At 47.8% G+C, this 13,763-nt stretch overlaps 1 pseudogene; it reads left to right on the top strand.

Annotated features, from left to right (window-relative positions):
• LOC121182857 overlaps positions 1-13,763 on the top strand; it is a 149,431-nt pseudogene that overhangs the window by 124,630 nt on the left and 11,038 nt on the right.

Below are 13,763 nucleotides of genomic sequence, written 5' to 3'. Positions count from 1 at the left end.
GTTCCCCCATATAAGTCAGTTGGGAGAGTGCAAATCTGCCTAAGTGTGAAAGGCCAAAAGTGTTCCCCCAGAAAGTGTTTAGGAACACATTTCAGAGCCCTAGGAGTGGTTTGGACCCCCCTTTTTGTGGTACTTTTTGTCAAGTTGAAGTTTGTGTTCACGGTTGTTAAGAATGTACAGGGCTTGGAGTTTTGACCAGGGTCAGTTTTGACCGATCCTCAGCGGAGCAAGATAGAGACATGGGACCTTGTCCTACCCCCCCATTTGTGTGCACCCCGAGTCCAACGGTACCACCCTTGAGTCTCTAGGACTTAGGGTTCTGGAGTTATGAGCATTTGAAGTTCCCCCATATAAGTCAGTTGGGAGAGTGAAAATTTGGGGTTTTAACCAGAGTCAGTTTTGACCGATCCTCAGCTGAGAAAGATAGAGACATGGGACCTTGTCCTACCCCCCCATTTGTGTGCACCCCGAGTCCAACGGTACCACCCTTGAGTCTCTAGGACTTAGGGTTCTGGAGTTATGAGCATTTGAAGTTCCCCCATATAAGTGAGTTGGGAGAGTGAAAATTTGGGGTTTTAAACAGAGTCAGTTTTGACCAATCCTCAGCTGAGAAAGATAGAGACATGGGACCTTGTCCTACCCCCCCATTTGTGTGCACCCCGAGTCCAACGGTACCACCCTTGAGTCTCTAGGACTTAGGGTTCTGGAGTTATGAGCATTTGAAGTTCCCCCATATAAGTCAGTTGGGAGAGTGAAAATTTGGGGTTTTAACCAGGGTCAGTTTTGACCGATCCTCAGCGGAGAAAGATAGAGACATGGGACCTTGTCCTACCCCCCCATTTGTGTGCACCCCGAGTCCAACGGTACCACCCTTGAGTCTCTAGGACTTAGGGTTCTGGAGTTATGAGCATTTGAAGTTCCCCCATATAAGTCAGTTGGGAGAGTGAAAATCTGCCTAAGTGTGAAAGGCCAAAAGTGTTCCCCCAGAAAGTGTTTAGGAACACATTTCAGAGCCCTAGGAGTGGTTTGGACCCCCCTTTTTTGTGGTACTTTTTGTCAAGTTGAAGTTTGTGTTCACGGTTGTTAAGAGTGTACAGGGCTTGGAGTTTTGACCAGGGTCAGTTTTGACCGATCCTCAGCGGAGCAAGATAGAGACATGGGACCTTGTCCTACCCCCCCATTTGTGTGCACCCCGAGTCCAACGGTACCACCCTTGAGTCTCTACGACTTAGGGTTCTGGAGTTATGAGCATTTGAAGTTCCCCCATATAAGTCAGTTGGGAGAGTGAAAATTTGGGGTTTTAAACAGAGTCAGTTTTGACCAATCCTCAGCTGAGAAAGATAGAGACATGGGACCTTGTCCTACCCCCCCATTTGTGTGCACCCCGAGTCCAACGGTACCACCCTTGAGTCTCTAGGACTTAGGGTTCTGAAGTTATGAGCATTTGAAGTTCCCCCATATAAGTCAGTTGGGAGAGTGAAAATTTGGGGTTTTAAACAGAGTCAGTTTTGACCGATCCTCAGCTGAGAAAGATAGAGACATGGGACCTTGTCCTACCCCCCCATTTGTGTGCACCCCGAGTCCAACGGTACCACCCTTGAGTCTCTAGGACTTAGGGTTCTGGAGTTATGAGCGTTTGAAGTTCCCCCATGTAAGTGAGTTGGGAGAGTGAAAATTTGGGATTTAACCAGGGTCAGTTTTGACCGATCCTCAGCGGAGCAAGATACAGACATGGGACCTTGTCCTACCCCCCCATTTGTGTGCACCCCGAGTCCAACGGTACCACCCTTGAGTCTCTAGGACTTAGGGTTCTGGAGTTATGAGCATTTGAAGTTCCCCCATATAAGTGAGTTGGGAGAGTGAAAATTTGGGATTTAACCAGGGTCAGTTTTGACTGATCCTCAGCGGAGAAAGATAGAGACATGGGACCTTGTCCTACCCCCCCATTTGTGTGCACCCCGAGTCCAACGGTACCACCCTTGAGTCTCTAGGACTTAGGGTTCTGGAGTTATGAGCATTTGAAGTTCCCCCATATAAGTGAGTTGGGAGAGTGAAAATTTGGGGTTTTAAACAGAGTCAGTTTTGAACAATTCTCAGCTGAGAAAGATAGAGACATGGGACCTTGTCCTACCCCCCCATTTGTGTGCACCCCGAGTCCAACGGTACCACCCTTGAGTCTCTAGGACTTAGGGTTCTGGAGTTATGAGCATTTGAAGTTCCCCCATATAAGTCAGTTGGGAGAGTGAAAATTTGGGGTTTTAACCAGGGTCAGTTTTGACCGATCCTCAGCGGAGAAAGATAGAGACATGGGACCTTGTCCTACCCCCCCATTTGTGTGCACCCCGAGTCCAACGGTACCACCCTTGAGTCTCTAGGACTTAGGGTTCTGGAGTTATGAGCATTTGAAGTTCCCCCATATAAGTCAGTTGGGAGAGTGCAAATCTGCCTAAGTGTGAAAGGCCAAAAGTGTTCCCCCAGAAAGTGTTTAGGAACACATTTCAGAGCCCTAGGAGTGGTTTGGACCCCCCTTTTTGTGGTACTTTTTGTCAAGTTGAAGTTTGTGTTCACGGTTGTTAAGAATGTACAGGGCTTGGAGTTTTGACCAGGGTCAGTTTTGACCGATCCTCAGCGGAGCAAGATAGAGACATGGGACCTTGTCCTACCCCCCCATTTGTGTGCACCCCGAGTCCAACGGTACCACCCTTGAGTCTCTAGGACTTAGGGTTCTGGAGTTATGAGCATTTGAAGTTCCCCCATATAAGTCAGTTGGGAGAGTGCAAATCTGCCTAAGTGTGAAAGGCCAAAAGTGTTCCCCCAGAAAGTGTTTAGGAACACATTTCAGAGCCCTAGGAGTGGTTTGGACCCCCCTTTTTGTGGTACTTTTTGTCAAGTTGAAGTTTGTGTTCACGGTTGTTAAGAATGTACAGGGCTTGGAGTTTTGACCAGGGTCAGTTTTGACCGATCCTCAGCGGAGCAAGATAGAGACATGGGACCTTGTCCTACCCCCCCATTTGTGTGCACCCCGAGTCCAACGGTACCACCCTTGAGTCTCTAGGACTTAGGGTTCTGAAGTTATGAGCATTTGAAGTTCCCCCATATAAGTCAGTTGGGAGAGTGAAAATTTGGGGTTTTAACCAGAGTCAGTTTTGACCGATCCTCAACGGAGAAAGATAGAGACATGGGACCTTGTCCTACCCCCCCATTTGTGTGCACCCCGAGTCCAACGGTACCACCCTTGAGTCTCTAGGACTTAGGGTTCTGGAGTTATGAGCATTTGAAGTTCCCCCATATAAGTCAGTTGGGAGAGTGAAAATTTGGGGTTTTAACCAGAGTCAGTTTTGACCGATCCTCAGCTGAGAAAGATAGAGACATGGGACCTTGTCCTACCCCCCCATTTGTGTGCACCCCGAGTCCAACGGTACCACCCTTGAGTCTCTAGGACTTAGGGTTCTGGAGTTATGAGCATTTGAAGTTCCCCCATATAAGTCAGTTGGGAGAGTGAAAATCTGCCTAAGTGTGAAAGGCCCAAAGTGTTCCCCCAGAAAGTGTTTAGGAACACATTTCAGAGCCCTAGGAGTGGTTTGGACCCCCCTTTTTGTGGTACTTTTTGTCAAGTTGAAGTTGGTGTTCACGGTTGTTAAGAGTGTACAGGGCTTGGAGTTTTGACCAGGGTCAGTTTTGACCGATCCTCAGCGGAGCAAGATAGAGACATGGGACCTTGTCCTACCCCCCCATTTGTGTGCACCCCGAGTCCAACGGTACCACCCTTGAGTCTCTAGGACTTAGGGTTCTGGAGTTATGAGCATTTGAAGTTCCCCCATATAAGTCAGTTGGGAGAGTGAAAATTTGGGGTTTTAACCAGAGTCAGTTTTGACCGATCCTCAGCTGAGAAAGATAGAGACATGGGACCTTGTCCTACCCCCCCATTTGTGTGCACCCCGAGTCCAACGGTACCACCCTTGAGTCTCTAGGACTTAGGGTTCTGGAGTTATGAGCATTTGAAGTTCCCCCATATAAGTGAGTTGGGAGAGTGAAAATTTGGGATTTAACCAGGGTCAGTTTTGACTGATCCTCAGCGGAGAAAGATAGAGACATGGGACCTTGTCCTACCCCCCCATTTGTGTGCACCCCGAGTCCAACGGTACCACCCTTGAGTCTCTAGGACTTAGGGTTCTGGAGTTATGAGCATTTGAAGTTCCCCCATATAAGTGAGTTGGGAGAGTGAAAATTTGGGGTTTTAAACAGAGTCAGTTTTGACCAATCCTCAGCTGAGAAAGATAGAGACATGGGACCTTGTCCTACCCCCCCATTTGTGTGCACCCCGAGTCCAACGGTACCACCCTTGAGTCTCTAGGACTTAGAGTTCTGGAGTTATGAGCATTTGAAGTTCCCCCATATAAGTCAGTTGGGAGAGTGAAAATTTGGGGTTTTAACCAGGGTCAGTTTTGACCGATCCTCAGCGGAGAAAGATAGAGACATGGGACCTTGTCCTACCCCCCCATTTGTGTGCACCCCGAGTCCAACGGTACCACCCTTGAGTCTCTAGGACTTAGGGTTCTGGAGTTATGAGCATTTGAAGTTCCCCCATATAAGTCAGTTGGGAGAGTGCAAATCTGCCTAAGTGTGAAAGGCCAAAAGTGTTCCCCCAGAAAGTGTTTAGGAACACATTTCAGAGCCCTAGGAGTGGTTTGGACCCCCCTTTTTGTGGTACTTTTTGTCAAGTTGAAGTTTGTGTTCACGGTTGTTAAGAATGTACAGGGCTTGGAGTTTTGACCAGGGTCAGTTTTGACCGATCCTCAGCGGAGCAAGATAGAGACATGGGACCTTGTCCTACCCCCCCATTTGTGTGCACCCCGAGTCCAACGGTACCACCCTTGAGTCTCTAGGACTTAGGGTTCTGAAGTTATGAGCATTTGAAGTTCCCCCATATAAGTCAGTTGGGAGAGTGAAAATTTGGGGTTTTAACCAGAGTCAGTTTTGACCGATCCTCAACGGAGAAAGATAGAGACATGGGACCTTGTCCTACCCCCCCCCATTTGTGTGCACCCCGAGTCCAACGGTACCACCCTTGAGTCTCTAGGACTTAGGGTTCTGGAGTTATGAGCATTTGAAGTTCCCCCATATAAGTCAGTTGGGAGAGTGAAAATTTGGGGTTTTAACCAGAGTCAGTTTTGACCGATCCTCAGCTGAGAAAGATAGAGACATGGGACCTTGTCCTACCCCCCCATTTGTGTGCACCCCGAGTCCAACGGTACCACCCTTGAGTCTCTAGGACTTAGGGTTCTGGAGTTATGAGCATTTGAAGTTCCCCCATATAAGTGAGTTGGGAGAGTGAAAATCTGCCTAAGTGTGAAAGGCCAAAAGTGTTCCCCCAGAAAGTGTTTAGGAACACATTTCAGAGCCCTAGGAGTGGTTTGGACCCCCCTTTTTTGTGGTACTTTTTGTCAAGTTGAAGTTTGTGTTCACGGTTGTTAAGAGTGTACAGGGCTTGGAGTTTTGACCAGGGTCAGTTTTGACCGATCCTCAGCGGAGCAAGATAGAGACATGGGACCTTGTCCTACCCCCCCATTTGTGTGCACCCCGAGTCCAACGGTACCACCCTTGAGTCTCTACGACTTAGGGTTCTGGAGTTATGAGCATTTGAAGTTCCCCCATATAAGTCAGTTGGGAGAGTGAAAATTTGGGGTTTTAAACAGAGTCAGTTTTGACCAATCCTCAGCTGAGAAAGATAGAGACATGGGACCTTGTCCTACCCCCCCATTTGTGTGCACCCCGAGTCCAACGGTACCACCCTTGAGTCTCTAGGACTTAGGGTTCTGGAGTTATGAGCATTTGAAGTTCCCCCATATAAGTGAGTTGGGAGAGTGAAAATTTGGGATTTAACCAGGGTCAGTTTTGACCGATCCTCAGCGGAGCAAGATAGAGACATGGGACCTTGTCCTACCCCCCCATTTGTGTGCACCCCGAGTCCAACGGTACCACCCTTGAGTCTCTAGGACTTAGGGTTCTGGAGTTATGAGCATTTGAAGTTCCCCCATATAAGTCAGTTGGGAGAGTGCAAATCTGCCTAAGTGTGAAAGGCCAAAAGTGTTCCCCCAGAAAGTGTTTAGGAACACATTTCAGAGCCCTAGGAGTGGTTTGGACCCCCCTTTTTGTGGTACTTTTTGTCAAGTTGAAGTTTGTGTTCACGGTTGTTAAGAATGTACAGGGCTTGGAGTTTTGACCAGGGTCAGTTTTGACCGATCCTCAGCGGAGCAAGATAGAGACATGGGACCTTGTCCTACCCCCCCATTTGTGTGCACCCCGAGTCCAACGGTACCACCCTTGAGTCTCTAGGACTTAGGGTTCTGAAGTTATGAGCATTTGAAGTTCCCCCATATAAGTCAGTTGGGAGAGTGAAAATTTGGGGTTTTAACCAGAGTCAGTTTTGACCGATCCTCAACGGAGAAAGATAGAGACATGGGACCTTGTCCTACCCCCCCATTTGTGTGCACCCCGAGTCCAGCGGTACCACCCTTGAGTCTCTAGGACTTAGGGTTCCGGAGTTATGAGCATTTGAAGTTCCCCCATGTAAGTGAGTTGGGAGAGTGAAAATTTGGGATTTAACCAGGGTCAGTTTTGACCGATCCTCAGCGGAGCAAGATACAGACATGGGACCTTGTCCTACCCCCCCATTTGTGTGCACCCCGAGTCCAACGGTACCACCCTTGAGTCTCTAGGACTTAGGGTTCTGGAGTTATGAGCATTTGAAGTTCCCCCATATAAGTGAGTTGGGAGAGTGAAAATTTGGGGTTTTAAACAGAGTCAGTTTTGACCAATCCTCAGCTGAGAAAGATAGAGACATGGGACCTTGTCCTACCCCCCCATTTGTGTGCACCCCGAGTCCAACGGTACCACCCTTGAGTCTCTAGGACTTAGGGTTCTGGAGTTATGAGCATTTGAAGTTCCCCCATATAAGTCAGTTGGGAGAGTGAAAATTTGGGGTTTTAACCAGGGTCAGTTTTGACCGATCCTCAGCGGAGAAAGATAGAGACATGGGACCTTGTCCTACCCCCCCATTTGTGTGCACCCCGAGTCCAACGGTACCACCCTTGAGTCTCTAGGACTTAGGGTTCTGGAGTTATGAGCATTTGAAGTTCCCCCATATAAGTCAGTTGGGAGAGTGAAAATTTGGGGTTTTAACCAGGGTCAGTTTTGACCGATCCTCAGCGGAGAAAGATAGAGACATGGGACCTTGTCCTACCCCCCCATTTGTGTGCACCCCGAGTCCAACGGTACCACCCTTGAGTCTCTAGGACTTAGGGTTCTGGAGTTATGAGCATTTGAAGTTCCCCCATATAAGTCAGTTGGGAGAGTGAAAATCTGCCTAAGTGTGAAAGGCCAAAAGTGTTCCCCCAGAAAGTGTTTAGGAACACATTTCAGAGCCCTAGGAGTGGTTTGGACCCCCCTTTTTTGTGGTACTTTTTGTCAAGTTGAAGTTTGTGTTCACGGTTGTTAAGAGTGTACAGGGCTTGGAGTTTTGACCAGGGTCAGTTTTGACCGATCCTCAGCGGAGAAAGATAGAGACATGGGACCTTGTCCTACCCCCCCATTTGTGTGCACCCCGAGTCCAACGGTACCACCCTTGAGTCTCTAGGACTTAGGGTTCTGGAGTTATGAGCATTTGAAGTTCCCCCATATAAGTCAGTTGGGAGAGTGAAAATTTGGGGTTTTAACCAGAGTCAGTTTTGACCGATCCTCAGCTGAGAAAGATAGAGACATGGGACCTTGTCCTACCCCCCCATTTGTGTGCACCCCGAGTCCAACGGTACCACCCTTGAGTCTCTAGGACTTAGGGTTCTGGAGTTATGAGCATTTGAAGTTCCCCCATATAAGTCAGTTGGGAGAGTGAAAATTTGGGGTTTTAAACAGAGTCAGTTTTGACCAATCCTCAGCTGAGAAAGATAGAGACATGGGACCTTGTCCTACCCCCCCATTTGTGTGCACCCCGAGTCCAACGGTACCACCCTTGAGTCTCTAGGACTTAGGGTTCTGGAGTTATGAGCATTTGAAGTTCCCCCATATAAGTGAGTTGGGAGAGTGAAAATCTGCCTAAGTGTGAAAGGCCCAAAGTGTTCCCCCAGAAAGTGTTTAGGAACACATTTCAGAGCCCTAGGAGTGGTTTGGGCCCCCCTTTTTGTGGTACTTTTTGTCAAGTTGAAGTTGGTGTTCATGGTTGTTAAGAGTGTACAGGGCTTGGAGTTTTGACCAGGGTCAGTTTTGACCGATCCTCAGCGGAGCAAGATAGAGACATGGGACCTTGTCCCACCCCCCCTATTTGTGTGCACCCCGAGTCCAACGGTACCACCCTTGAGTCTCTAGGACTTAGGGTTCTGGAGTTATGAGCATTTGAAGTTCCCCCATATAAGTGAGTTGGGAGAGTGAAAATTTGGGATTTAACCAGGGTCAGTTTTGACCGATCCTCAGCGGAGCAAGATAGAGACAAGGGACCTTGTCCTAGCCCCCATTTGTGTGCACCCCGAGTCCAACGGTACCACCCTTGAGTCTCTAGGACTTAGGGTTCTGGAGTTATGAGCATTTGAAGTTCCCCCATATAAGTGAGTTGGGAGAGTGAAAATTTGGGATTTAACCAGGGTCAGTTTTGACCGATCCTCAGCGGAGCAAGATAGAGACAAGGGACCTTGTCCTAGCCCCTATTTGTGTGCACCCCGAGTCCAACGGTACCACCCTTGAGTCTCTAGGACTTAGGGTTCTGGAGTTATGAGCATTTGAAGTTCCCCCATATAAGTGAGTTGGGAGAGTGAAAATCTGCCTAAGTGTGAAAGGCCCAAAGTGTTCCCCCAGAAAGTGTTTAGGAACACATTTCAGAGCCCTAGGAGTGGTTTGGACACCCTTTTTGTGGTACTTTTTGTCAAGTTGAAGTTGGTGTTCACGGTTGTTAAGAGTGTACAGGGCTTGGAGTTTTGACTAGGGTCAGTTTTGACCGATCCTCAGCGGAGCAAGATAGAGACATGGGACCTTGTCCTAACCCCCCATTTGTGTGCACCCCGAGTCCAACGGTACCACCCTTGAGTCTCTAGGACTTAGGGTTCCGGAGTTATGAGCATTTGAAGTTCCCCCATATAAGTGAGTTGGGAGAGTGAAAATTTGGGATTTAACCAGGGTCAGTTTTGACCGATCCTCAGCGGAGCAAGATACAGACATTGGACCTTGTCCTACCCCCCCATTTGTGTGCACCCCGAGTCCAACGGTACCACCCTTGAGTCTCTAGGACTTAGGGTTCTGGAGTTATGAGCATTTGAAGTTCCCCCATATAAGTCAGTTGGGAGAGTGAAAATTTGGGGTTTTAACCAGAGTCAGTTTTGACCGATCCTCAGCTGAGAAAGATAGAGACATGGGACCTTGTCCTACCCCCCCATTTGTGTGCACCCCGAGTCCAACGGTACCACCCTTGAGTCTCTAGGACTTAGGGTTCTGGAGTTATGAGCATTTGAAGTTCCCCCATATAAGTCAGTTGGGAGAGTGAAAATTTGGGGTTTTAAACAGAGTCAGTTTTGACCAATCCTCAGCTGAGAAAGATAGAGACATGGGACCTTGTCCTACCCCCCCATTTGTGTGCACCCCGAGTCCAACGGTACCACCCTTGAGTCTCTAGGACTTAGGGTTCTGGAGTTATGAGCATTTGAAGTTCCCCCATATAAGTCAGTTGGGAGAGTGAAAATCTGCCTAAGTGTGAAAGGCCCAAAGTGTTCCCCCAGAAAGTGTTTAGGAACACATTTCAGAGCCCTAGGAGTGGTTTGGGCCCCCCTTTTTGTGGTACTTTTTGTCAAGTTGAAGTTGGTGTTCATGGTTGTTAAGAGTGTACAGGGCTTGGAGTTTTGACCAGGGTCAGTTTTGACCGATCCTCAGCGGAGCAAGATAGAGACATGGGATCTTGTCCTACCCCCCCATTTGTGTGCACCCCGAGTCCAACGGTACCACCCTTGAGTCTCTAGGACTTAGGGTTCTGGAGTTATGAGCATTTGAAGTTCCCCCATATAAGTCAGTTGGGAGAGTGAAAATTTGGGGTTTTAACCAGAGTCAGTTTTGACCGATCCTCAGCGGAGAAAGATAGAGACATGGGACCTTGTCCTACCCCCCCATTTGTGTGCACCCCGAGTCCAACGGTACCACCCTTGAGTCTCTAGGACTTAGGGTTCTGGAGTTATGAGCATTTGAAGTTCCCCCATATAAGTCAGTTGGGAGAGTGAAAATCTGCCTAAGTGTGAAAGGCCCAAAGTGTTCCCCCAGAAAGTGTTTAGGAACACATTTCAGAGCCCTAGGAGTGGTTTGGACCCCCCTTTTTGTGGTACTTTTTGTCAAGTTGAAGTTGGTGTTCACGGTTGTTAAGAGTGTACAGGGCTTGGAGTTTTGACCAGGGTCAGTTTTGACCGATCCTCAGCGGAGCAAGATAGAGACATGGGACCTTGTCCTACCCCCCCATTTGTGTGCACCCCGAGTCCAACGGTACCACCCTTGAGTCTCTAGGACTTAGGGTTCTGGAGTTATGAGCATTTGAAGTTCCCCCATATAAGTCAGTTGGGAGAGTGAAAATTTGGGATTTAACCAGGGTCAGTTTTGACCGATCCTCAGCGGAGCAAGATAGAGACATGGGACCTTGTCCTAGCCCCCCATTTGTGTGCACCCCGAGTCCAACGGTACCACCCTTGAGTCTCTAGGACTTAGGGTTCTGGAGTTATGAGCATTTGAAGTTCCCCCATATAAGTCAGTTGGGAGAGTGAAAATTTGGGATTTAACCAGGGTCAGTTTTGACCGATCCTCAGCGGAGCAAGATAGAGACATGGGACCTTGTCCTAGCCCCCATTTGTGTGCACCCCGAGTCCAACGGTACCACCCTTGAGTCTCTAGGACTTAGGGTTCTGGAGTTATGAGCATTTGAAGTTGCCCCATATAAGTCAGTTGGGAGAGTGAAAATTTGGGGTGTTAACCAGAGTCAGTTTTGACCGATCCTCAGCGGAGAAAGATAGAGACATGGGACCTTGTCCTACCCCCCCATTTGTGTGCACCCCGAGTCCAACGGTACCACCCTTGAGTCTCTAGGACGTAGGGTTCTGGAGTTATGAGCATTTGAAGTTCCCCCATATAAGTCAGTTGGGAGAGTGAAAATTTGGGGTTTTAACCAGAGTCAGTTTTGACCGATCCTCAATGGAGAAAGATAGAGACATGGGACCTTGTCCCCCCCCCCCCCCCGTTTGTGTGCACCCCGAGTCCAACGGTACCACCCTTGAGTCTCTAGGACTTAGGGTTCTGGAGTTATGAGCATTTGAAGTTCCCCCATATAAGTGAGTTAGGAGAGTGAAAATCTGCCTAAGTGTGAAAGGCCCAAAGTGTTCCCCCAGAAAGTGTTTAGGAACACATTTCAGAGCCCTAGGAGTGGTTTGGACCCCCCTTTTTGTGGTACTTTTTGTCAAGTTGAAGTTTGTGTTCACGGTTGTTAAGAGTGTACAGGGCTTGGAGTTTTAACCAGGGTCAGCTTTGATCGATCCTCAGGGGAGAAAGATAGAGACATGGGACCTTGTCCTACCCCCCCATTTGTGTGTACCCCGAGTCCAACGGTACCACCCTTGAGTCTCTAGGACTTAGGGTTCCGGAGTTATGAGCATTTGAATATCCCCCATATAAGTGAGTTGGGAGAGTGAAAATTTGCCTAAGGGTGAGAGGCCAAAAGTGTTCCTCCAGAAAGTGTTTAGGAGCACGTTTCAGAGCCTTAGGAGTGTTTTGGACCCCTCTTTTTGTGGTACTTTTTGTCAAGCTGAAGTTGCTGTTTAGGGTTGTAGTGAGTGTACATGGCTTGGTGTTTTAACCAGGGTCAGCTTTGACCGATCCTCAGGGGAGAAAAATAGAGACATGGGACCTTGTCCTACCCCCCCATTTGTGTGCACCCCGAGTCCAACGGTACAACCCTTGAGTCTCTAGGACTTAGGGTTCTGGAGTTATGACCATGTGAAGTTCTCCTACATAAGTGAGTTGGGAGAGTGAAAATTTGGGGTTTTAACCAGAGTCAGTTTTGACCGATCCTCAGCTGAGAAAGATAGAGACATGGGACCTTGTCCTACCCCCCCATTTGTGTGGACCCCGAGTCCAACGGTACCACTCTTGAGTCTCTAGGACTTAGGGTTCTGGAGTTATGAGCATTTGAAGTTCCCCCATATAAGTGAGTTGGGAGAGTGAAAATTTGGGATTTAACCAGGGTCAGTTTTGACCGATCTTCAGCGGAGCAAGATAGAGACATGGGACCTTGTCCTACCCCCCCATTTGTGTGCACCCCGAGTCCAACGGTACCACCCTTGAGTCTCTAGGACTTAGGGTTCTGGAGTTATGAGCATTTGAAGTTCCCCCCTATAAGTGAGTTGGGAGAGTGAAAATTTGGGGTTTTAACCAGAGTCAGTTTTGACCGATCCTCAGCTGAGAAAGATAGAGACATGGGACCTTGTCCTACCCCCCCATTTGTGTGCACCCCGAGTCCAACGGTACCACCCTTGAGTCTCTAGGACTTAGGGTTCTGGAGTTATGAGCATTTGAAGTTCCCCCATATAAGTGAGTTGGGAGAGTGGAAATTTGGGGTTTTAACCAGGGTTAGTTTTGACCGATCATTGGGACTGGGAACCTTGCGATAATTGCTCAGATTTTTATTGTTATTGATCCAAGCCTGAGGGGCTAAGAGCCGCACATGTGAAGCATGTAAAAATTATGGAAAAAATTATCATTTAAGTGAAAGACATGAAAAGATCGCTGTGAAAGAGACCTTTGGGTTCTTTGCATAACCACTCTTTGCTTGTGTGTAGCCAGGAAGAAGTGACAGTCATACATCCAGTAATTATTGTTTGAATGACTGTCAGCGTGTAGTGTCAGCCCTTTTAATAGGGGGAGGGGGTCTTTGCCCTTTCTGACACACTTGGGTGTGAGTTTGAATCCTCACCTACACTACCCAAAGAAATGTGGTAATGTAAATAACCCAGATAACACCAAGAAGCTTAAAACATAATTTAGGTAGTATATTGTTTCTCTTAAAACATATTTATATATTTGCTGTTGCAGATTACTTATACATAAATGTCATTTTTTAAAAATATTCTTTCCTATCATGCTGATCCGAGGGGGATTTAATGATCTCGCTGCATCATTTTTGTCTCATCTTGGATTGTCTTTGATAGAGCGCATTAAATTTCTCTCCTGTACAGGCCCTTCATATGTTCAGAGTGGAGGCTCCTCATGAGGCCTACAGACAGATCCATGTTGTGGAGGATTCAGATGACTTTAATCACCACTATTCATCATGTGGAAGAGAAAGGAAGGATCCACAGATCCGTGTCTCCATACTTCCCTCTTCAACGTTCCACACAGTCTCTTCATCCTTCTTCTACCAATGGATCAGGTCAAACACTGACACCAGCAGTATTTGGGGGAATGGTGGAGTCCCTATCTGTCTGTCTGTATAATTCACTACTCTAACAGCAGGAATGATGCATCTACAAAAGCTGCTTCCCAGTTAAAGCACCAGCTCCCCCAGTTGTAGCATGATTACCTTTTCTAGTTGTTACTTAAACTGTTATTTGAGTTGAAATAGATGTACTTGTTAATTTCAGACTCTTCCTTTGGTCTCGTAAAGCCTGTGTGGAAGCCCTTAACAACACTGTGATTTTGGTATGATTGGGGAGAAGGCACAGGTTCAGCATGGTAGATTTTCAGATGTCCAAAGGTCA

This window comes from Toxotes jaculatrix, chromosome 6 (genome assembly GCF_017976425.1).
Source record: "Toxotes jaculatrix isolate fToxJac2 chromosome 6, fToxJac2.pri, whole genome shotgun sequence".
NCBI lineage: Eukaryota > Metazoa > Chordata > Actinopteri > Toxotidae > Toxotes > Toxotes jaculatrix.
Note: the sequence above shows the minus strand (reverse complement) of the source record. Positions and strands in the feature narration are given on the sequence as shown.